The sequence below is a fragment of the Zootermopsis nevadensis genome, unplaced genomic scaffold, assembly GCF_977971745.1.
Source record: "Zootermopsis nevadensis isolate Lab colony 2312 unplaced genomic scaffold, Znev_1.0 Znev_ptg000061l, whole genome shotgun sequence".
NCBI lineage: Eukaryota > Metazoa > Arthropoda > Insecta > Blattodea > Termopsidae > Zootermopsis > Zootermopsis nevadensis.
The window spans coordinates 4295356-4320677 of record NW_028259192.1 but is presented as its reverse complement, the minus strand read 5'-3'; the positions used below and the strand labels follow the sequence as shown (position 1 = coordinate 4320677).

The window sequence follows — 25322 nt, the reverse complement described above, 5'->3', positions numbered from 1 at the left end:
CGAGTCATGGTGGTCGCGTTTTGGTGAGACGCCAGAACATCGTTTCTGCCGCGGGCAATGCACATTATAGTGTATCGCAAATCACCTTTCAACATCGAGTCCACCACGCTGCTACTCTAATATTTTCCAGGGCTGTAAGCTACAATTTGCGATTTTCAATTGCAAATGATACCATCATGTCACCCGGAATAATTAGCTACAAAATAATAGCAGCATTCTTTCAATGCCGATTTTCGTATGACTACTTACTAACTGTAATTAACCGGTTCGAGCCATTTTAGTCATACACAAAGTTTCCCGACATCATTAAGTCCTATGAAGACATATAGAATAAATTAAATTCGATCTCATACGCAAAGCAGTTCAAGTACTAAAATTAACTAACCATCAGGTCCAACACCGACAACACCAAAGCCCGCCACCGGCCACGATCCTGAGCCAACTCGATCGACTTTCCATCCTCACAGCCCACATCCCTAAGATCAATGTTTATGTTACCCTCCCATCTCCTTTTTGGTCTGCCCAGTGATCGTTTTCCACGATTTCCCACCAAACTCCTGTATGCACACCTTACCTCCGCCCATGCGTGCTACATATCTAGCCCATCAGACCCTCCTACATTTTACTATCCTCACTGTACAATTCACACAATTAATTCATTTTTTTTACAAACTTCCGAAACACCAGCACACTACTGACTAAAAGAGACCAAGGCATTTATCGAGTTAATCGATTATTATTGAGCTGTTCAAATCGAGAAGATACATAGAGATGAGATGTGTTCACAAAACTGTTGGCAAGAAATTTCAAGGGCAGAAGAAATTCATTGACACCTAGGAGTAAAAGTAAGGATAATATTAAAACGGATACAAACTATAATTCTAAATGATTCCGTGTTATTCAGGATAGATACTATCGGCTAATCTTAAAAAGGCAATAAACCTTCGGATAACATAGAAAGATAGCCACGGTGGTCTAGCGGTTAGAACGCTGGCTTTGTAATCCTGGGGTTTCGAGTTTGATTCCCGGCGGTGCCCGAATTTATAACTTTTGTTGGGCAAGGCCGTGGTCTAGACAACACGGAGCTTTCCTCCGGGGGCTTCCCCGGTTTCTCCGTGGCATCCCAACAATTACTCCATTCACACACAGAAGAAGGCAATGGCAAACCACTTCTGGATCATCTGCCAAGAACGTATATGAACAGGTCCCAGTCCGAGAAAAGGATGGAAGGATCCTGTTCATATGGACTTGTCGTCAGACAGAACACTAAATAATAATAATAATAATAATAATAATAATAATAATAATAATAACAACAACAACAACATAGAAAGTGGACAGTTTCTTGACCGAAACCTTCATGGAGTGAAATACATTTTGGATGGAGGAACGACTCTTAGAAAAGGGGAATGGACATGTTCCAAAACGTCAAAATTTTGATGAGAAGATTATGGAGCCTTGAAGAGTGGAGGACAACAAGGACACGATAATGTAAAAAAAAATGTGTATGGTTCAGAATGCGAATTGCTTCTGATGAATTATGTATCCAGAGCAGTGCACCATAAATGATTTCGTTTCTCCTTGCAATATGACAAATGCCCTTTAAGTTAGCAGGGACTGAAATAATAAAATTCTGTCTGAATTTCATTCTGCATATCTTTCGCTGAGTGTCCAACACGCTGAATGAATAAACCCACCTCTCGTTCTGAACTGGAAACACGTACAGCACGCGAACCATAATCCTTCTTAAAAATCCGATAGCCTCTTAGAAAATTAAACAATCTTTGGCCTTTTACGGAAGGTTCCAATATTTGGTGAATATAGATAACAAATCAGAAAAGATAAGGAGCATGGGATAAATTCAAAATGCATTTTGAGTTTTTATCGGAATATATAAAGGAAAGAGACCGCTTGGAAGACCTCGACGTAGAGGGCACTGATAACAAAAATCATCTTGAGATATTGACGTGGAAATGTGTCGTTTGGATTTGTATGACTCAATATAACGATCAGTGACAGTTCTTTTGAATACAGTAATGAAATTTCACGTTGCATCCAAAGGCGGTAAATTTCCTTTCAGTCTATTAAGCCTCTTAATAAGAACTCTTCTCAACGGAATTGGTTATTAATAGTGACAATGGAAGACGGTCCAGTCACAATGCACTCTTTTCAGCCGGCATTGGCGTTGTTCTGACAGTTTTATTTACCAATTAAACGAAACAGAAACAACATTTTGCATTCCATGGCAGTCCATTTTCGATTATTTATCAGCTAACTTCATTCCATTGCATACAATCACTGTTCTTCATAAGGTTCAATCAGTAGTTCCTGAACCTGAAAGCTGTTTTTGTTACTCATACCTAATAAGGTGGGTTTCTGTATTACCGACCTTACCTTGAAAGAGAATAAGATGTCGATGACACCAAGGAAGAATCAAGAGCATTCATGAAAATCACTCCACCAATTCTGTAAGCGTAATTTCAAACTTACACGAACCAGATTAAATTCTTCTCGATAATTGTCATAATCACAAGGCATGTGGCTGGCTTGGTAAAATTTTACGTTCGCGTATTTGCAATTTAAATCTGATGTGCTGAGATCATCTACGCTAATTGCATTATTACAGGGTCGCTTAATAATGGCTTCTGTTATGTATCTCCGGTAATTACACATCTTTAAACATCCGATGCCCTCGTTCAGCGTTTTATGATAGGTTATTCGACGATCATCGTGAACATTCCTTTCTTACAGATCACTCTTCTCAAACGTTTGCACCTCGGAATTCATTTAAACACAAATACCAAGAAGTTGAAAAGTCTTCAAAATACAGATACAGTTCTGTGAAACAAACTCATTTGCCCATTTAACATCACTATTATTAGTTCAGACTATATAACATCGAAGTAAGCGATCGTGGCCTAATTTAGGTTATTCCCCCAACATTTGTCTGTGGAAACTGAGCAAAAACATTAAAAATAAGTATAGCCTGTCTCAAACACTGCATGACAACAAACAATGGATGTAAAGAAACACAGTATGACAACAAACAATGGATGTATACAAACACTGTATGACAACAAACAATGGATGTATACAAACACTGTATGACAACAAACACTGGATGTAAAGAAACACAGTATGACAACAAACAATGGATGTATACAAACACAGTATGACAACAAACAATGGATGTATACAAACACTGTATGACAACAAAAACTGGATGTAAAGAAACACAGTATGACAACAAACAATGGATGTATACAAACACTGGATGTAAACAAACACAATATGACAACAAACAATGAATGTATACAAACACTGTATGACAACAAACAATGGATGTATACAAACACTGTATGACAACAAACAATGGATGTATACAAACACTGTATGACAACAAACACTGGATGTAAACAAACACAGTATGACAACAAACAATGGATGTATATAAGCACTGTATGACAACAAACACTGGATGTAAACAAACACTGCATGACAACAAACAATGGATGTATACAAACACTGTATGGCAACAAACACTGGATGTAAACAAACACTGCATGACAACAAACAATGGATGTATACAAACACAGTATGACAACAAACAATGGATGTATACAAACACTGTTTGACAACAAACACTGGATGTAAACAAACACTGCATGACAACAAACAATGGATGTATACAAACACAGTATAACAACAAACAATGGATGTATACAAACACTGTTTGACAACAAACACTGGATGTAAAGAAACACAGTATGACAACAAACAATGGATGTATACAAACACTGTATGACAACAAACACTGGATGTAAACAAACACAGTATGACAACAAACAATGGATGTATACAAACACTGTATCACAACAAACACTGGATGTAAAGAAACACAGTATGACAACAAACAATGGATGTATACAAACACTGTATGACAACAAACACTGGATGTATATAAACACTGTATGACAACAAACAATGGATGTAAACAAACACAGTATGACAACAAACAATGGATGTATACAAACACAGTATAACAACAAACAATGGATGTATACAAACACTGTATGACAACAAACAATGGATGTAAACAAACAGTATGACAACAAACAATGGATGTATACAAACACTGTATGACAACAAACACTGGATGTAAAGAAACACAGTATGACAACAAACAATGGATGTATACAAACACAATATGACAACAAACACTGGATGTAAAGAAATACAGTATGACAACAAACAATGGATGTATACAAACACAATATGACAACAAACAATGCATGTAAACAAATAAGGAATCTGAATTTGTTCTTATTATGCATGGCAAGTATTACTTTGTATTCTCTTGGCTTCGTGGAGCTCCTTATTTCTCACTGGTTGTGACGTAACGTTCGATTTATCAAATGTTCACAGAGAGGAATCCGTCTGGTTTTTCGTTGTTTACTTCAGTCCCTACCCACAAATTTCATGGCAATTTATCGATACACACCACAAAATATTCAGTCCATAACCTTTGTCATAGTTCACGAATCTTTCGAAAAGCAATGAGTGAAATTTATGCCCGTACCATGGCGTATGGACGTTGTGGAGGTAAGTATCCACACATCCTTAATCTTGGTATCAGACTGAGTGGTCGGCTCCGCGTTTCGATCGCTTTACGGACAGAGAAACCGCATTTGGTGTTCATGTGACATACAGTCTGTTGGGCCTGGACCTAGTGTTTAGGTTATCTGGACTGGTGAAGGAAACTCGTTGCCCTGTCGGTAATCGAACCTCAATACTACAGCTCGTAGCCATTCATTTACTGACTGAAATGTAATTGATTTGTAGTTGTTTAACAAACACTTTTATCAGATAGCATATACCATCAAATGAGATCGGGAAGATTCAAGAAAAATAGTATGTAGGGATTTGGAAGGGAGCGGTAGTGGCCTATTTCAAGACAGAGTAGAGAGGAAAATCCCACGAAACATTTCATAATATCCCGTAGAACTGAGCTGGCGTGAAATGGATTAAGCCAGTAAAGAAAATCCTTGATTCATGGAATTATCTTAACACTGTTAGGGAGATCAAATAAAGGTTATGATAGGCCAGATAACTAGCTTGGATATGGAAATAAAAATACACACAAAATTTTGTTAAATTAAACCCCGACGGAAAGAACAATTAAGAAGACCTGGAAGAAGATGCGACGATGTGTTAAGTCGGATAAAATCTCTAAGTGAAATTCTTTTTTTTTTTTTCCTCGTTCTTTATCCTGTCTGTTTCCAGTCCAATCCCCTTCCTATTTCACTTTGTCACTTCAAATCCTTCTCCCTTTGTTTCTCTATTTCAGGTTGCTTCTGTCGGTCAGAACTCCCCGGTACAAATGTTGTGCCCCCTTGGCCAGTCGTCTTCGTGTTTTCTAGATTTCGCTTTTGATCGAATTACCTCGAGTCGTTTCATTCGATTAATGATAGTGGGAGAAGGAAAAGTTCTGATACGCGGTGCTGCACAGACAAGTAGCTAGATACACCAACCGAATCCAGGAGCAGGTAACAGGGAAACACTTCCAGACTGCCCAGGGTGATACACCGCACCTTCGCTGGCGAATGGAAGAAGATAACGTGCCGGGAAACGAACGCAAGATGTCTGAAGCAGCAAGCAACTTGCTGGTGACAGGATGTTGGAGCAGAACTTCATGTCCTGGCTTCTCGTTTGTAAGCCTGGGGTCCCGGGTTCAATTCCCGGTGGTGCTCAAATTTATAACTTGTGTTGGGCAAGACCGTGGTCTAGGCATCATGGAGTTTTCCTCCGGGGGCTTCACCCGGTTTCTCCGTGACATCCCAACAATTACTCCATTCACACACAGAAGAAGGCAATGGCAAACCACTTCTGGATCATCTGCCAAGAACGTATATGAACAGGTCCCAGTCCGAGAAAAGGATGGAAGGATCCTGTTCATATGGACCTGTCGTCAGACAGAACACTAAATAATAATAAGATGAGGTGGTCTAGCGGTTAGAATGCTGGCCTTGTAATCCTGGGGTCTCGGGTTCGATTCCCGGCGGTGCCCGAATTTATAACTTGTGTTGGGCAAGGCCGTGGTCTAGGCAACACGGAGGTTTCCTCCGGGGGCTTCCCCGGTTTCTCCGTGGCATCCCAACAATTACTCCACTCACACACAGAAGAAGGCAATGGCAAACCACTTCTGGATCATCTGCCAAGAACGTATATGAACAGGTCCCAGTCCGAGAAAAGGATGGAAGGATCCTGTTCATATGGACCTGTCGTCAGACAGTACACTAAATAATAAAAATAGCCTGTCTCAGATCCGAGATTTGAACCAGAGACCTTGCGAACACGACTCGACCGAGATATTTATTATTGCTTCAACAATAGTGTTTCGGTCTCACTGTTGTGAGAAACGTGGCAGACAGACCGACATGGACAGCTGATCTTCGCTCAATCATTAGCCTAAGAAGTTTTTAAAGTACCCTACGACATTAGAATCACAATATGGTAGCTCGAAGATGGCCTCAGTAAACATCTTACTGGAGGTTCCTTACAGAAATCGTTGCGTGGAGTTATCCACTGATTTCAGACGTGTCTTGCCGTATTTTTCCTTCTGTCTCTGTGTACGTATTTCACACCTTCTTCGTGAACAGAACATTGGTTCTAAAAGCTTTAATGATATTCTATGAAGTACTGAATTAAAATTTTTTGGAAAAAATTTGTTTATGTCATATAGAGCCTATAAAATTTTACGAGTAACATAAATAGCTGTGTACGTAAGTACATACATACATACACATATATAATATATACGCAAAAAAGCATACGTACGCACACACGATACATCCATTACACATAGATAGTCTTTATATATGCATGCACATACTAGGTTTGTTCAAACAAAACTCGTTCAAGAATCTTTCTTAGCGATCGTCAGTATGGGCGTTGAGAAAGGCATTCCACTCACGCACCAGCTAATGGGTCTCCTCCCCAGGAACATCGAGCACGGTTTCCTGGAATTTGCGGGCCACAAAAGGATGGGTGTTGTCTTGCAACACGATAACGTCCTTTGTTAAGGATGCTGGGATGGCGGAACGAGTCTCAGAGGGTTCCGCAAAGCGCTGTGCGTTAACTGTGATGTCAGGGTCCTTGAACATCAGGAGCTGAATAACAGCTCGCTGGTGTTTTTGGACACACTGTACACCTAAACCGCTGGCAGCTAATCAAGTCGTTAGGAGAAGTCCGTGACGAAGGGATGGAATTTTCGCAGCTTTATATTATTATTATTATTATTATTATTAAGTGTTCTGTCTTACGACAGGTCCATTGCTCTGCCCAAAAAGAGCTCTCCAGTTGTCCCTATTCTCGGCTTCTCGCTTTAATTCCTGGAACGTCATCTTCTTTCCTTGTTTAAGGTCGTCGGTTAGCTGTATCAATCTTCTTCCTAGTCCTCTCTTTCCTTCAACCTGGCCTTCGGTGATATCACTCAGTAATCCATTCCTTCTCATAATATGTCCCAGCCAGTTAGCTTTCCTTCGTGTAATCGCCTGCAGAACGCTTCTTTGCTCGTTGACTCTCCTCAATACTTCTTCGTTGGTCACTCGATCCGTCCACCTTCTTCTCCAACACCACATTTCAAAACTCTCCAGGTATTTCTGTTCCTTCTTCCTGAGTGTCCAAGTCTCTGCTCCATACAGCGCGACACTCCATACGTAACACTTCACTAGTTTCTTCTTCATCTCCAAGCCCAACTTGCTAGTGAGAAGTATCCTCTTCTTGACGAAAGCTGCCTTGGCCATGGCTATCCTTGCTTTTACTTCCTTGGTGCATAGGGCGTCCGTCGTGACTATGCTTCCCAAGTACTTGAAATGCTCCACATTCTCCAGCTGTTGGTTTCCAACTACAACGTTCAATGGTTCTGCTCTCGGTGCTATCCTCATTACCTTTGATTTTTCAATGTTGATTTCTATTCCATACTCTCTACCTGTTTCCACTAACTTGTCCATCATGTTCTGTAAATCCTCCTCTTCCTTCGCCAATACTACTAAGTCGTCTGCATACTTTACAGTCTTTACGTGTCCTGAAATGTTCAAAGGATGCAGATGTTCCGAAAAATATAAAAACTATGTAGAGGTGCATTTTTGTAGAACGTAAAACAACGCTAACATTTCCATTTAATTTCAATCTGACAACGGTAATTAATGGGCAATATAGTTCGAAGAACGAAAATTCTACGAAGACTCATGGCAGACACTTTTGCCCTCGTGTAAGAAATATATTTTACGATTCAAGAATCTTTAATATGACATGGTGAAAATCTTTGAGGTTATATCTACGACAAACTAAACGCAGACCGATTATGTTTATACTAATAACTTATTCCCGGTGAGTAAGTACTACCAAATAAGTCAATAGAATAAAATGTACTTGTTCCCTTTTACGGTTAGTACACAGTAGGCTTAGTATGATGTAACTGACAATGCGATCTGCATGTTGCAAATGCTACAGAGACCTTGGATTTGTGCAGACTCCTTGGCAGTATCTAAGAAACAAATATTTCAGTCGACAGACCTAGACGTATAGAGGGGAATATTAAAATAGATCTTAAAGAAACATTTAAGTAAAAGTGAGGTTAGTTTGTATCAGACATTTGGGAATAACGCAGACAGGCCTGTGGCAGAATAACGTAAAGAATTATATTAATATACTATTAACTTTTCCGTGCACTACACGTGTTATTAGCATGAAGTAAAACAGACACCTCTTACTGGAATCAGCATACAGAAATTCTAATTTATTTATCACAACAACTTTATTAAATACGTAAATAAAATAAAATGTATGTGAATTATGTTAGATGCACGCCAATGGATGCCATTCTTAAACTTATCGCCGCTAAGCTCGTGATTTGCATAATTTTAAAATATCGGATAATATCAACAGTCATGAGCTTTGGCGAGGTTAAACTGAAACCATTTATTGGATTTGCAACTTTCGCGGCGAGTACAATCGATAAAATCTTCTCGTGCAATCAGCCGTGTTAGCTGGTTACCGTAGTAAACCGACGTTTCGGGAACAAACTCTGTCCCCATCTTCAGAGTTCTCATGTGACTGTATAACAGGCGACTTCCGAGGATCCAGTCACATCACAACCCTGAAGATGGGGGACAGAGTTTTTCCCGAAACGTCGGTTTACTACAGTAAACAGCTAACGCGGCTGATTGCACGAGAAGATTTTATTGAAACCAGTTACTATTTGTGCTGTTCCCAAAGATTCTTTCGGTGCGATCAGTTAGCCTTAAGTAGAAGAGATTTAACAAATGATTGGGTTGCCTTCGCAAACGGAATTTTAAAGCGTTATTTTGGGCGAATTGTGGCATGAATATGTATTTCTTATGATCATCATGCATTTGACTAAATATGATCTTACTGCCGCTCTGGAAAATATCCTCTTTGTATCTTTCCTGGCCAGAAGATGTTGATGAAGTCAGTAACAGAGGTCTTAAGAACGTCAGTTTCTCGGCCGAAATTTATGTGCTGTCTTTTAGCGACATTACCACAAGTAGGTGTTACACCACCGCCAACGTGAAGGTGGTTGTGTTCTGGATTGTTACGCCTACACGGCGCAACAACCCAGAAGACACCCATCTTCAGACTCAACGCCGTTAAAACCTCAAATCCAACGCTGCCAGACTCGCCGCGATGAAAACCCGAAATTTCATGACGAGAATTGTTCACTGCCTGAGTCATGCTTAACATTCAATACATATCGGAGCTTTGCCTTATCTCAGGCTAAAGACAATGCCAAATATCAAAGCGGTGCCAGCGGTACAGTACGTACAAAATTTTCGGTGGCGATGAGTTTGAAAATATGGTGGACTTAATTCGCGCAAATATCTTTACATGTCCAACACAAGATTTATAGAAAATTCTTTCTGTATGAATATACAATTTGTAGCAAATCATTTTCCGAAGGCTTGTATTACAATTTCCCAATTACAATGCATGTTTAGGTATAAGGTTCTCAGAGGCCACAACACACTTCACATGCGGTCTGATCTCTGACTCCACTATTGCAGAATTTCACTAAAAAGCGATAGATTTACGATCACCTAGACCTACTTTTAGTGTACAGTGAGCCGACAAAATGTTGAATTTTCCGCGACAGTTTCAACGTAGAATAACAACTATGGATTCTCAGATGTCTGAGAAAATTTTGGCACTGACTTCAAGCTAATCAGATGTAGCAATGAACTCTTGGTTGCCTGTTAGTGATTTTTAAGGTAGTGGGTGGTTCAACCCCAATGGCGAACAACGTCTTGGAAGGAAGTTTCTTGTTGCAGGTAAGCCCACATTACCTAATGGATAATCCAAAACGTTTCGGGCGAGGTTATTCAAAAATTGATTTTACGAAATTTAAGAAAGAGTCTGACCATGTTGAAGAAGTATTTTGACAATTCTATGTAATCAGATGGAAGTCAGTGTACAGAAAATGGTCTCTACAGAACAAACAAGAACCTGGAACACAGATCTGACAGGAAGTTTTATCGTCACTATTTGTAGATATTCTTCAAGAGGTTTTAGAATGGGTTACATGCGGACAATAAATTCTTGTTAGAAGAAATGTACTTACGTCATGCATCCTCTGTTTTTCGGCAGGCATCGTCTTACGCTTGTCCGCCTTTCGAGGACAGACAATGATTTATTGTCTCTAAACCAGCGTCATTTGAATGTAAAGTATTGAATGATAACTCATGACGTAACTATTTCCCTGTGCCTTGGACTCGGCGCGACACTGACCCTACTTACGTTTAGAGAAATAAAGTACCATAATGTCGGGTATATGGTCTTGGTACCCAGAATTTTCTCAAACGCTATCCATGAGGTGTTAAAATACTGTCCGTTGTGGGTAGTTTCCACTCATATTTAAATATAAAAAGTAAAATTTAGCAACTGTGTTGTGATGGTAATCCTCTCATAGAATTATGTTGTAGACGGAGGAATGCAGAAGGAATTATTTCTGTGACCGCTAATGGTCAGCTCTTTGGGAGGTCATACTCGTAACGGGCATGAAGAGAAGAATAAGAATTATTACCACATCCGCAAAGGAGTACACTGGAAGGCAGTCTAAATCACAAAATACAGATATACAATATAATATCAAAGATATCGAATACCGAAGAGGAAATCAAGGATAAATTACCAGAAATAAATTTAAATAGTTATAATTTGAAGTTACTAACAGCTTTAGTCATTTTGAATACATTGTGCATAACAATCTAATAAACTGAATGTGTGTTAGATTAACGATTTCACACGTTTGAAAAAAACAGCCGAGACATTAAGAAACCAAACTGAATATAACACAATAATCCTGACAATATTTAGTTCAAGAATTTTTCATACAACAAAATTTGACATAAAGAAAGAAAAAATTCCACTGTTCTTAAATCGTTATTATTATTATTATTATTTAGTGTTCTGTCTGACGACAGGTCCATATGAACAGGATCCTTCCATCCTTTTCTCTTCTCGGACTGGGACCTGTTCATATACGTTTTTGGCAGATGATCCAGAAGTGGTTTGACATTGCCTTCTTCTGTGTGTGAATGGAGTAATTGTTGGGATGCCACGGAGGAAAACTCCGTGTTGCCTAGACCACGGCCTTGCCCAACACAAGTTATAAATTCGGGCACCGCCGGGACTCGAACCCCAGACCCCAGGATTACAAGGCCAGCGTTCTAACCGCTAGACCACCTTGCTGTGCCTAAATTTGCACACAGAATTGAATATAAAACGAAAATAAGACTGCAATTTACATGGCATAAAAATTTATCAGTCAACCGGAGGGGATAAGTGGACAGGATAATTGAAATGACAGGAACATGCTTTCGGGACAAAAAAAGACAGAGACACACACGAATGCTTAAGAGCACTGGCTCTCACTCCAGACACCTCGCATTTGTTTTGTAAGGTTAAGTACTTTTAATGACGCGGTGAATCCCCTTTAAGTTGACTCTGTACAGCGGGAACATGTTTGGTATTTCAGATTCTCAAGGCGGTGATGATGTCGGAACATGTACTAATTTGTCCACAATTATCACAACAATTTTAATAATGTATGTTATATATAGCCTATAACTCAATGGTAAATTCAATATTAAATGAAAATGGCTACCAACGGATGAAAAATCTATTTAGGCCTAACTTCTGAATCCTGAATGGAATTCAAAGCATAAGGCGGAAGACAACCAATCCAAGTCTTAACAACTGCTGCTTTGTTGTTCAGTCTCTACCCGCGTATTTACCGTCGTACATCACAGCGCCAATTAGGGCTTGTCTCGGCACCAAGCGACTAGCAGGGCAGGCGTCTCCGATACAACCGACAGACACGGAAAGGGCCTGACCTCAAACCCCTGTACCGAACATTATTCAAAATTAAACTTCAACTCATAATTCAAAAGAAGGGTCAACCTCGTGGCACTCCTCCCAAAACCAAAACATTCATTTGATAATGCGACTCCATGTGGGATTTGAGGTTTTCACGGCTACAAGACTGAAGATGGCTGTCTTCTGGGTTGTTGTGCCGTGTAATCTGGTAGAAGTTTATCGACGTTTCAGAAGTCCTTGCTGTCTTTATCATCAGGACGATCATCGCCATCTTCAAGATGATAATCGAATGTCTAATTTAAAGATTTCACGTCCTTTTATGGAGGGTTCATTCCTGTGTTTACAAAAGCTCGCCACAGTACTCTGTCCTGAGCTAGCTGAATACAGCGCGACATTCCAAGTAACCCCTTCAGAATTTCCTTCCAAAATCCTGTAAGCACGATCCATTATCTCACTCATGCTATATATTCAGCCTCACGGTCCTTGATATGATAGCCCTTAGTGTATTTGCTTCGGACCATAAATTATGTAGCTCCTCATTCTGCAATTTTCTCTTAATCCTCTTAGATCCAAATTTTATAAGCATTTCATCCTCAAATACCCTCGATCTTAATCATTCCTCACGATTCATAATACTACTGTTTTGAAACCCTAAAGGCAACAGATCTATTTCTTTGGATTACGATTCCAAAATTGAAGGCAAATTAATGCTTTTCTAATCTTGTGTGCACAATCGTTCTGCTAACGGCAGGTCTGCCCGCTTCAGTGGGTATTATTAATATTCCTTGCAAAAAAAAAAAAAAAATTCTTCCATCGCTTAAGCCAAAGAGCAATGCACTGAACCGAACAAGTTACCTTAAAAGTGAGAGCTTTGTGGCAGAGTCGCAAAACCGGAGTCTGCTTCGTCGTACGTGGGCAGGATTCTCGTCAAACTACCCACAGCGCAATCCACCTTTAGAATCTGATACTCGCTCAGCTGATCAAGAAACGTCTTGCCTTTTATAGATTCAGTCAGTACAGTGTTAATTAGAATGAATTCAACCCACACATCGCACAAACATGACTTCCACTGTTGAAAACATGTCTGTTAATATGGGAAGTAGGACATTATGGCAAACAGTCGGCCTGAGACAAAGAAATTTAAATTTAGGTTATAAACGTCTCAGAAGTATATCGCCAAAAGAAGTAATTCTGAAGAAATACCTCTCAAATTCCACGTCCACTCCGCTGAGATATCTAAATCTAAAAATTACTTTTGTTCTAAATTAAATAAATTCGCAGAAATCCCAGTCGCCAGTTTCCTCGAATTCTGAACAAAAAGGCGTAGGACATTATCTGAATGCAGCTGACAACTAAAGTCAAACAGGTTTTATTTTCGTAAAAAAAAAAAACACTCAAGCGCAGACAATTCTTTATCTTTTGCAAGCTCACATACGTCGCTCACATGGGGCGTATTTGCGGGGTCGTTCCCCCTAGCTATTATTCCTCTGACGCAAGAAGAATTCAAACTGTAGCCAGTTTGTTACATTTCATGGAAATTCCCGTTTAACTATACTGCACGTACCTTACGAGTCAGAAGAAGGTAATAACTATGAACTCCGACCAGGAAACAAACAGCAAATTTTAAAAGGATGTCTCAAAAAAAAAAACTTTTGTGGTTTTCATATTGAAAATCCGCTCATGGTTTTCTTCGCATACTATAAATACCCATAATTCTATTAGTATCAAAATGGTTTATTGAAAATTTCTTAGTCGTATTCTGCATAATTTTGTTAAAACAGCCTATTGGTTAAAATGAACAAAAAAAAATCTCTAAAGGACCCTATAAATCTTCGTGGATTTACTCATAAACATTCTGAATAACAGCATTATTAACCAAAGCATGAATCTACACAATCGAACACAATATTTAGTATCATATAATTAACATATTACGATTAGCTGTTGTTTAGAAATTTTATAAAAATTCCTATTAATAAAACTTCTATCCCCTCCTACATATCTTCATTTTTATTTTAAAAAAAATTTTACCCTATTAAAAACGTCACTTTTAATTCGATAATATCTTTAAGCACTTTCTAAATTTAATTTGGTTAAGTCTATATATTTTAAGAAAGAAAATGTATCACCAAATAATGACGTCGTCTAACAAACTCTAGAAATCGGTGACGTAACTCATAATATAATAATTATTCCAGTCAATTATGCATTCTCATTCTCATTCTCATTCTCATTTTCATAGGTCTCACTCTGTGCTGTGCATAGGACGCAGACTTCAGGGTATAAATAATTCATGTTTATCATGCAAATCACATACATTTAAAACAGCATCCGGACAAATTGATAAATATTGCAAATTAATTCATACAAAGGTAAGAACCCAATGAAGAGTTATGTCCTACAATGTGGATCCTAATGATAGACCACGAAAGAACAAAGCCATTTTGGATTAAATTAAGACCTGATGCCTCCTAACTACAACGCTGGACTGCATAAAGAAATGGCATTGGTCGAATGCAGAGTGGCATACTCTACAGACCAACCGGAACAAGAAACCAAGAAACCCAAGGACGACTTTTGTGAAAAGTAACATTAAACCCGAGGCCTGGAAGGGTCAATAAACAGCCCAAGGTCTTAGAACGACGAATTATCAATTCAGCAGGAGGGGAAATGCTTTATTACATATACACTGTCTCTGTCAAGGAATCAAGACACGTCTAAATTTGAATGATTTGAGGTTTTCACAGCGGTGAGTATGAAGATATCTGTCTTCTGGTTTGTTGCCATCGCCCTGATGACGGAGGCAGTATGACCTCTGAAACGTTGGTAAACATCGACTAGACTACACAGCGCAACAACCCAGAAGACAGAAATCTTCATACTCATCACCCTGATGATGGAGGCAGTATGACCTCTGAAACGTTGGTTAACATCTACCAGACTACACAGCGCAACAACCCAGAAGACAGAAATCTTCATACTCATCGCCCTGATGATGGAGGCAGTATGACCTCTGAAACGTTGGTTAATATCGACCAGACTACACAGCGCAACAACCCAGAAGACAGAAAACTTCATACTCATTGCCCTGATGATGGAGGCAGTATGACCTCTGAAACGTTGGTTAACATCTACCAGACTACAAAGCGCAACAACACAGAAGACAGAAATCTTCATACTCATCACCCTGATGATGGAGGCAGTATGACCTCTGAAACGTTGGTTAACATCTACCAGACTACACAGCGCAACAACCCAGAAGACAGAAATCTTCATACTCATCGCCCTGATGATGGAGGCAGTATGACCTCTGAAACGTTGGTTAATATCGACCAGACTACACAGCGCAACAACCCAGAAGACAGAAAACTTCATACTCATTGCCCTGATGATGGAGGCAGTATGACCTCTGAAACGTTGGTTAACATCTACCAGACTACACAGCGCAACAACACAGAAGACAGAAATCTTCATACTCATCGCCCTGATGACGGAGGCAGTATGACCTCCGAAACGTTGGTAAACATCTACCAGACTACACAGCGCAACAACCCAGAAGACAGAAATCTTCATACTCTGATTACGGAGGCAGTATGACCTCTGAAACGTTGGTTAACATCGACCAGACTACACAGCACAACAACCCAGAAGACAGAAATCTTCATACTCATCGCCCTGATGATGGAGGCAGTATGACCTCCGAAACGTTGGTAAAAATCTACCAGACTACACAGCGCAACAACCCAGAAGACAGAAATCTTCATACTCATCGCCCTGATGACGGAGGCAGTATGACCTCCGAAACGTTGGTTAATATCGACCAGACTACACAGCGCAACAACCCAGAAGACAGAAAACTTCATACTCATTGCCCTGATGATGGAGGCAGTATGACCTCTGAAACGTTGGTTAACATCTACCAGACTACACAGCGCAACAACACAGAAGACAGAAATCTTCATACTCATCGCCCTGATGACGGAGGCAGTATGACCTCCGAAACGTTGGTAAACATCTACCAGACTACACAGCGCAACAACCCAGAAGACAGAAATCTTCATACTCTGATTACGGAGGCAGTATGACCTCTAAACGTTGGTTAACATCGACCAGAGTACACAGCACAACAACCCAGAAGACAGAAATCTTCATACTCATCGCCCTGATGACGGAGGCAGTATGACCTCTGAAACGTTGGTAAACATCGACCATACTACACAGCGCAACAACCCAGAAGACAGAAATCTTCATACTCATCGCCCTGATGATGGAGGCAGTATGACCTCCGAAACGTTGGTAAAACTCTACCAGACTACCTGGTGCATCAACCCAGAAGACAGAAAACTTCACGTCTAAATTTGTTGGTACATCAGTACTCTTCAAAGAAACTGAAACAAATTAATATATTAATAATTATTATATATAATAAATGATAAAATATATTCCTTATAATAGATTTCGTCATTTGCGGGTGCAGGGACGAATTCGAAATGTAGTAAGGGTCAGGATCTTCCCCTTCGTTACCTGGAACTTACGTCGTCAGGCTTCCTGGTCGTAGATTTCAGTTTTAAACAACGGTACAGATGAAGGAAGACAGCATTTAGTGGCTTCACCGCCATAAATTTTGAGTCGATCCTTAGTTACGACGTTCATATTACTGGCAATCCCGTTCTGACACCTTATGAAATGACTAGTGTGGACGGTGTGGGTTGACGGCTCACGTACTAAACTACTTTATACCTTTTTTCCTCTCCTATATTCTAGACTTCCTACTTGTTTCACATTAGGTGATGCATCAGTTTGGCCATCCCAAACATCGTCTTCCGGTCAGTGAACCTATCCACACCTAGAACCATTTTACATACAAGTTTTACAACCGCAACCACATCTAGCCAGTAACTACACTAACATGTAGCAACATGAGGTGTGGTGGATTCTTGGCCTCACTTCACAGATCCTAACACTGATTTTTGTTTGTTTCTTAATGACAGAGGACTATAAATTATAAAACAAGTATGTAGTCACATTAACAATTTAGAGACGATAACATTTCCAAACGGTTTGGAAGAAAAACGTATTAAAGGAGTAACACCACTCCAACGAAAGTGCATGGTCCCCGTCCGGAATTTTGTTAACGTAAACTCTACTGGAGCACAGAATTCGCTTATTTGTTATTAACAACGTCCGGAAAACCCTTAATACCAATACCTGTCATCGGACAAAACCCTGAGCTCTTTCATGAACCTCCCAACCTAACCTAATCTAGCTCCCAAAGACACGTCTTGAATGCTTTCTCGTTAAAAATTATTTTATTATTTCTAATAAATGGAATTTAAATGTCGTATGAAAATGTTGGTCCACAGCAACAAACACTGAATTAATCTCAATTACCACTAAATTCAGGTTCTAAAAACCGAAACCTGTCAATGGACCCTATCCCGAGACAGTTCAATCCAGTCCACATCTTCACCCCCTGTTCCTTTAAGATTAATTATATTATTCTCTTCATGCCTACGTCTATGCCCAAACCGAAATTCTTAAATTATTTTCGGAATAGAATTTCGTATGCATTTATTACCACGCCACGGTGGTCTAGCGGTCAGAACACTAGCCTTGTAAGCCTGGGGTCTCGGGTTCAATTCCCGGTGGTGCTCAAATTTATAACTTGTGTTGGGCAAGGCCATGGTCTAGGCAACACGGAGTTTTCCTCTGGGGCTTCCCCGGTTTCTCCGTGGCATCCCAATAATTACTCCATTCACACACAGAAGAAGGCAATGGCAAACCACTTCTGGATCATCTGCCAAGAACGTATATGAACAGGTCCCAGTCCGAGAAAAGGATGGAAGGATCCTGTTCATATGGACCTGTCGTCAGACAGAACACTACAAATAAAATGCATTTATTACCTTCGTCATGTTCATGACATTCCATCTGCCTTGATATTTTAAGAACAATGCTGATTATGAAAACTGTGGCTGGTCTTGCTATGATATTGTGGAACATACAATTATAAAAATAATGGAACATTTTTCGAGTAATTACATGCCTTCTCAGATATTAAACTAACGCGTGCAAAGGAGACACGCTATTTCATCGGCAATCTTTTCACAATATACGTGATGACTTGAAAAGAATAAAATCAAGACAACTCAGAATCTCCGTCAGGGATTCGAACTATTTATCGTCGGAATGTGAGTTAATCGTACTGGCATTGACAATCATCCTAGGCTAACAGATAAAGATAGTTGGACCCGTCATTAACTGAAACTCTTCATTATAATCTGCATGTACAAACTAATATGTGATTGTCTGAATCCGTTAGACAACCAAGAAGTTGCATAGTCACTGTCCGTTGTGTCATTCCTGCATAAAGACATAAACTATTTGAGAGGTGATAAAGGGAATTGTACTATTCTAATTACGGCATATTACTTATCATTAACGCACAAGGGCTACTGAGAGTGGACAGGAATTTACCGATGGAACGCGTCCCATATGTATCTTAGAACATTAAAAACAAGATTTGGCAGTAAGATTCATATCTGCAGAACGAGTAGAAAGAACTTTGTTGTCCAAAAACCACTTACGCAGTTTTAAAACCGAGTTCTGCAGTCACTGGCACTGCCAATGCAACACCAGCCTTTATGGACCATTCCAATTTCGGTCTTAATTCAATTTATATTACTGGGGATACTCGGAACGACCCGTTCTTCAAGTGCCTGAGCACTGCGGGTCCCAACGTTTCGTTGGCTTTGATCTATTAGACATTCGGTAGGACTCCTTGGACGAGGGATCGGCCCGTCGCAAGGCCTCTACCTGTACACAGGACAACACAACACAGAAAAACGCTGACAAACATCCATGGCTTGAGTGGGAATCGAACCCACGGTCCCAGCGGCACAAGGCCCACGCCTCAGACCACATGGCCACTGCGGACCCCTGAGATATATTACCTCTCCACGAACTTGCAGCATTAGCTGATGAATTCGATAGTATCGTTTCCTGTTCGTATCGAGAAACCATGTCGAACCCTATCAATGTTCTGATGTTAGTTTATTAATGTATATCAACATTTGACAATCAGTAACAGATGGAAATGTGTCACCAGACTTAAATGCTGCATTAAAAAATGCGAAAAATATTAGCATTGAATATAAATAGGAACGGCTGAAGTTCAGGGAATACGAAGAATATGTAGGAAATATTAAAATATTCGAATACAATTGCTGATGCAGCGAGTTGCAACAGATGGCGTACGTCATAATCCTGGCATTTATCGTCTTCTACAGTAAAGAAAACGAACAAGTTTCGAAAGAAATAATAAATAAACATTACCAGAATTTATTACTCGCCTAATTTCACTATGAACCACATTTCTATTTGCTAATATTCTGTCCGGATACTTTAAATTTTACGACACTCCACAAAATGAGCTACACATTATTATCTTCATATGTCTAGTTTAGTCTGTGTTTACAGAGATACAGATTTGTTAGCTTGTTGGAGAATTTATGCGTTATCGTCTACGCAAACGGAACAATATTTTCAAATAATATATCATTGTCTTTAAGGACACCATATAACATAATTTTGCAATTAAAATAAGAAGACAATCCTGATATTAGCCATTATCACGAGCGAAAAATATAAAGCGATTTCATTTAGTTAGAAAATTCTTGTTCCAACGAGAGGAAAATTATGTACGAAAGACACTTCATCTCCTATATATTAGTCAGTTTGTTTATTCCTTAACAACGGAGAGAAAAACAATTTTACAACTGCTAGTATAATTATTCAGTTATATCGAAAGTAATTGAGACGAATTATCGTCAATTGAATCTACAACCCAACCCAAGCTTTCACTATTTTATCAAAAAAGAAACTTCCTTTACACAAACTGATTGGTTGGGGGGCGATAAGACCACCGAAAGGCCTTCTAGAGACACCGTAGAAAACCGCTTTTGTGGAGGAAACTTTGCAAGTTCACAGCTGTATTTACTTCATTCTGGACATAGGACACAATTAGTAGTAAGTACCTGCGTATAACCTGTTCATGAATTCTGTACCTCCTACCATTGCAGAAATAAAGAAGTCCTCAGAGTACGTGGTAAAGTGGATAATAATTTTGGCCATAGGTCTATTATGTACACATTCCAGGACCAACTATTCGAAACCAGTTCTTGCTGCTTGTAATTATCGTATGTTAAAAGACGGCAGATTCCTGACTCCTCCTTTGCTGCCTTATAAATAACAAAGTCCTCAGGCTACACGTATTTTGCGAGACAATTTTCAGCCATCCCACGAGTATAATGTGAAGAGTGCCAGTTAATTACGTCACAACTATGACAAGGTCTGCAATTTCTATTTCATCATTAACTGGAGCGAAATTTATTGGTCCGGAAAATGTTAAATTCCTTAACAACTCGCGGCCCTTAATTCCACGTCGGCCACTACAAAGCAATGCGCGGTCATCACATGTTCAAACTCACGCTCCACGGATCATCGTTAAACCCGCGTGTTTCAGAAGCTGTCAGCTCAGGCTGAATAATATTATCGTCCCGCAAAGCTCACGTATGAATAACATGTCAAGACAAATTCTACGCAGCATTTAACTAATTTTGATACTGATCTATGTTAACGTGAAAGAAGTTAAATTCCTTCGGGGACTGGTGAGATTTCAGGTCATCATCATCATCTCCGATCAAGGATTGGGCCTTTGGCCCGTTCCGGACAGTTGCTCAAGGCAACTTGTCTTGTTAGTCTTTTTAATTCCTTAGAGTAGCAGGTGACAATCCTGCTGCCTCAGAACAATTCCTACTCATTCCTGATTTGTCTGCCAGAGCCCTCAGTAGCGAATCAGAAGAGACTTGGGCGAAAAATGACCGCTGAATTTTGCTTAGGAAACATGTCGTTCATGCTCGTAAGGTTCTTTTACATGCCGTAAATGTGGTCTAGCGGTTAGAACGCTGGCCTTGTAATCCTGGGGTCTCGGGTTCGATTCCCGGCGGTGCCCGAATTTATAACTTTTGTTGGGCAAGGCCGTGGTCTAGGCAACACGGAGTTTTCCTCCGGGGGCTTCCCCGGTTTCTCCGTGGCATCCCAACAATTACTCTATTCACACACAGAAGAAGGCAATGGCAAACCACTTCTGGATCATCTGCCAAGAACGTATATGAACAGGTCCCAGTCCGAGAAAAGGATGGAAGGATCTGGTTCATATGGACCTGTCGTCAGACAGAACACTAATAATAAAAAATCTAAGAAATGGGACCGCCGGCTTTAATTCCCCTCCTAAGGAAATCGTGCTACGGATTTATATCACCCTTCAAAATCCGTCGACCTTGAACCCGCAAACCCTGGGTCCACCACTAGACCACCAAAGGCGACTTTCAGGTTCTCATGACTACTAATACGTATATGGCTGTCTTCTGAAATGTTTATAGTGTTATCGCCCTGATGGTGGAGGCAGTAAGCGCCTATGAGACGTCGGTAAACTTCTACCATACTACACGGCACAAAATCCCAGAAGACATCTTCTCTTTCAGTCACTGATTTCGCTTCAATTTTCTGATTTACTTTAACATTCCACATATCTATACTCAGTAAGTTATGAACAAATGTTTACGAGTTGCAGCAAATGGTAATTGATATCATATTAAACCAAGATAAACATTGGAATGCTTACAAGGAAACCCATGGTCATGTTCTAGAGTTGTGTAAATGTTCAACCCACGTTCAGTACAAGTTGGGTTTGTAACGGAAAGAAATCTGCAGCGAGACAGGTCATTAATCCTAATTCCGTAGGACATTCTCAAAGTTGTCCTCTCTAATCTATCGTAATGGAAATCGAGATTAAATAAACAACCCTGCTTGTGTTAGCTCGTTTGAATTCTTGCCCGGTAACCTCATAATCTCAGCTTACACCGTATAAACCAGATTATCAAATGATGATCAGTAGTTTTTTTTTATTTTATCTTGAACCACTATAGTCCTTAATTCCAGGGTCCAGAACTGCTCGATCACCCACTACGATTTAACCATATTTTATTTCTCGAATATCCTTCAAAAATTACGCCTACCAAGACGCACTTGTCGAGCTGTGCCCGTTATCCGTACGCCCAAACTTCGTAAACACTTGTGGGACGTCAAGATACGAGCCTTAAAATATGTCGTGGGACGTCAAGAATAATCTTAATGATCAACTGAAGCAGGCATTCAAATGGGCCAAGGTGATGGGCGCAGTTCCAAAGTTCAAGTTTGAGTGACGCAGACCTACCTTCAGCAAAAGTCTTTTCCCAAATTACCTTAATTTGTGGAGGTGTTCGTATAAAAGGAATATTAAAGGTCAGTTTTGTTACAAGAGTTCACGTTCTGTTAAAATGGCATCCTACACTTCAATTAGTGCTACAAAGACTAGTCAATACATCAGACACCCGAACCTCGTGGTAATATACATATTTTTCAATTAATAATTACGATATTAACTTATATTCTATGTAAGTATAGTATTTATGAAATTGGAGTTTGGGGTGTAAATATTTTATGGATGAAAGTAGAACATTAACATGTAATTACAGAATAAACATAAGATACGCCAAGGAAAAGAGTCCTTCCTAAAAAGCTGACAGTGAGCCATCAAGTTTACTTCATAGATCATTACCAGGTTCACGACAGTCCGCCCTGGTACATATTTTTAGATAGGTAAATCCAGTCAACTTTATCGCATACCCTTTCTTTAAATTCTACTTTAATATTGTCATCCCATCTAAGGTTAAGTTTTGTAATGTATGATTTGAGGTTTTAACAGTGGTGAGTATGAAGACAGAAATCTTTAAGTTTTGTAACTTTAGGTAATAGTCTTCATAGCTGACACACGAATCAGTATGGTTGGAAGCCAACTAAATAATTGAGGACTGTGTTCCCGGCAATTTAATGACGTCAGACCAATTACTTTAATCAATAACGTCATCTCCCGTTCATACTTGAATTCAATTAGGTGATTTAGTGTACTAATTAGTGGTTTAAATGTCTCCATTACGTCTAACATACGAGGTGCGATCGGAAAGTTTCAAGACTGCGCGTATAAAAACCCGTACACTTATCTCAGGTATTAAATTCATCCATCACCCTCGAAGTAGTTCCCCTGGGAGTGAACACAACGATCCCAGCGCCGCTGCCAAGCCTGGAAGCATCCCTGGAAATCTTTCTTTGTCGTAATAGACATTCGGTAAACTCCATGGGCTGAGGAAGAACCAACCATCTTAAGCAAAAGTACATCCGTGCCCTAAGCCGATTCCAACCTACGAAACAATTACTGCAATGGTCAAATATCCAAATCTTCGATGTTGGGTCTACTATCTTGTATCGATATAAGTTACGTATAGTCTACACATGGACTAAAGAAAATACGTCCTAATGCAATCTTTGTTTGGTGGTAAGAATGGTTACTTCTCAAAAATCAGAATTGTACTTGTCGATTGCTGTCTTCTGGACTGTGACCCCGCGTAGTCCTGTAGGCGATTACCAACTGTATTGTGTCAGACCTAAGAAGGCCACAATCGATATATTCACTGAAGTAAAATCCGAAGGCCTCAGAGGTTATTTCTGTATGCCATGAGCCTACATTACTCATCACTTACTGGCTACGGACTGCACGACCGGGGTTTGATCCCCGACGGCGCAGATGATTTTTACTCTGGCCTCTGTTTCCAGACCAGTTCTGGGGCCCACCCAGCCTCCTATCTGGGGTCCTTTCCCTGGGATTAAGCGCGCACGGGGCGTGATGCTGACCACTCATCCACATCTACTGCCGAGGTCAAGAATGAGTAGGATTTATACCACCCCTCCCCCAAGCCCTACATGGCGTGTAGTGGAACAGCTTATTTTTTTACTTTATTACTGAAAAACAAAGAACCAAACCATCCAAAAAGTTCGATTGACTTATACGTCTTCGATACGCGTAGCCTCCGATGAAACTGCTGATGTTACAAGACAACTCAAGTCATAAATCATTAACGTAGTCACGTGCACGGAGGTACAATGCAAGTTTAAGAGACTATATCGTTCTGCTAACTCCTAGGGAGGGGCAATGCATTCCAGAAATTGCTCTGCGACATTAGCCATGCATTATCATTAATTTTATAGACGTTTCCTTTCGTAATCAAAATCTCATCTGTGGCTCTTCGTTCATTGCATGACAATGAATAATGATTTTTATTAACAAATTCATTACCTGACTCTTTCGGTATTCAACGGAGCCGTTTCAACTATACAACTATATATATATAGTCTAGAATTTGAATATCGAATGAGACCGCAATATTATCATGAATATAGAACAGACATCGAAAATGACGGAGGCATTCTTGATGAAGTCTGGAGGTTTTTGAAAATGGTGCTTCAAAATCTTTAAAAGTGGTGCTTTGGACTTTGTCTATAGTTTATATCTCAACAAAATGACGACGTTTCGGAAGCCGGATCTTCTTCCGTCTTCAGGAAAAAGGCCTTGGTTTGTAGGGTTTCTGTCCTTCCCCATTTACCAAAGACAGAAGAAGATCCAGCTTCCGAAAAGTCAATTTGTTGAGATACCGACGACGGACAAAATCCAATATACAACTTTTACATATTAAGAGGAATATTTATTTCAGTATATCCGGTACAATCGAAAAATTAATACTGGTGTATTATACAATCTGAAATGCACATACGTCGTGGAGAAAATTCGAGCAAGAATGACCTACGACGCAATTGAAAACATTGAATGAGAAAAAAGGTGGACAGTGGGGTTCCTTCATCTCTCGGTATACCTTTCTTTCTGTATATCTGCCTCCTTCCTTACTTTTTCTAATGCTTCTCTTCCTTACAAGTAACAAATTCATTCTCTCTGTGTATTGTCCTCACTCTCACAACGAAGCTTAATTAACTGA

The 25322-nt window shown here is 39.8% G+C and overlaps 2 protein-coding genes across 4 annotated transcripts in view; one reads left to right on the top strand and one right to left on the bottom strand.

Annotated features, from left to right (window-relative positions):
* Window positions 1-25322, bottom strand: part of LOC110834321 (protein obstructor-E) — a 241000-nt gene that overhangs the window by 97914 nt on the left and 117764 nt on the right. The gene's annotated exons all lie outside the window — the stretch shown is intronic.
* The window catches only part of LOC110834304 (uncharacterized), a 36851-nt gene that overhangs the window by 3171 nt on the left and 8358 nt on the right, over window positions 1-25322 (top strand). The window lies entirely within an intron of this gene.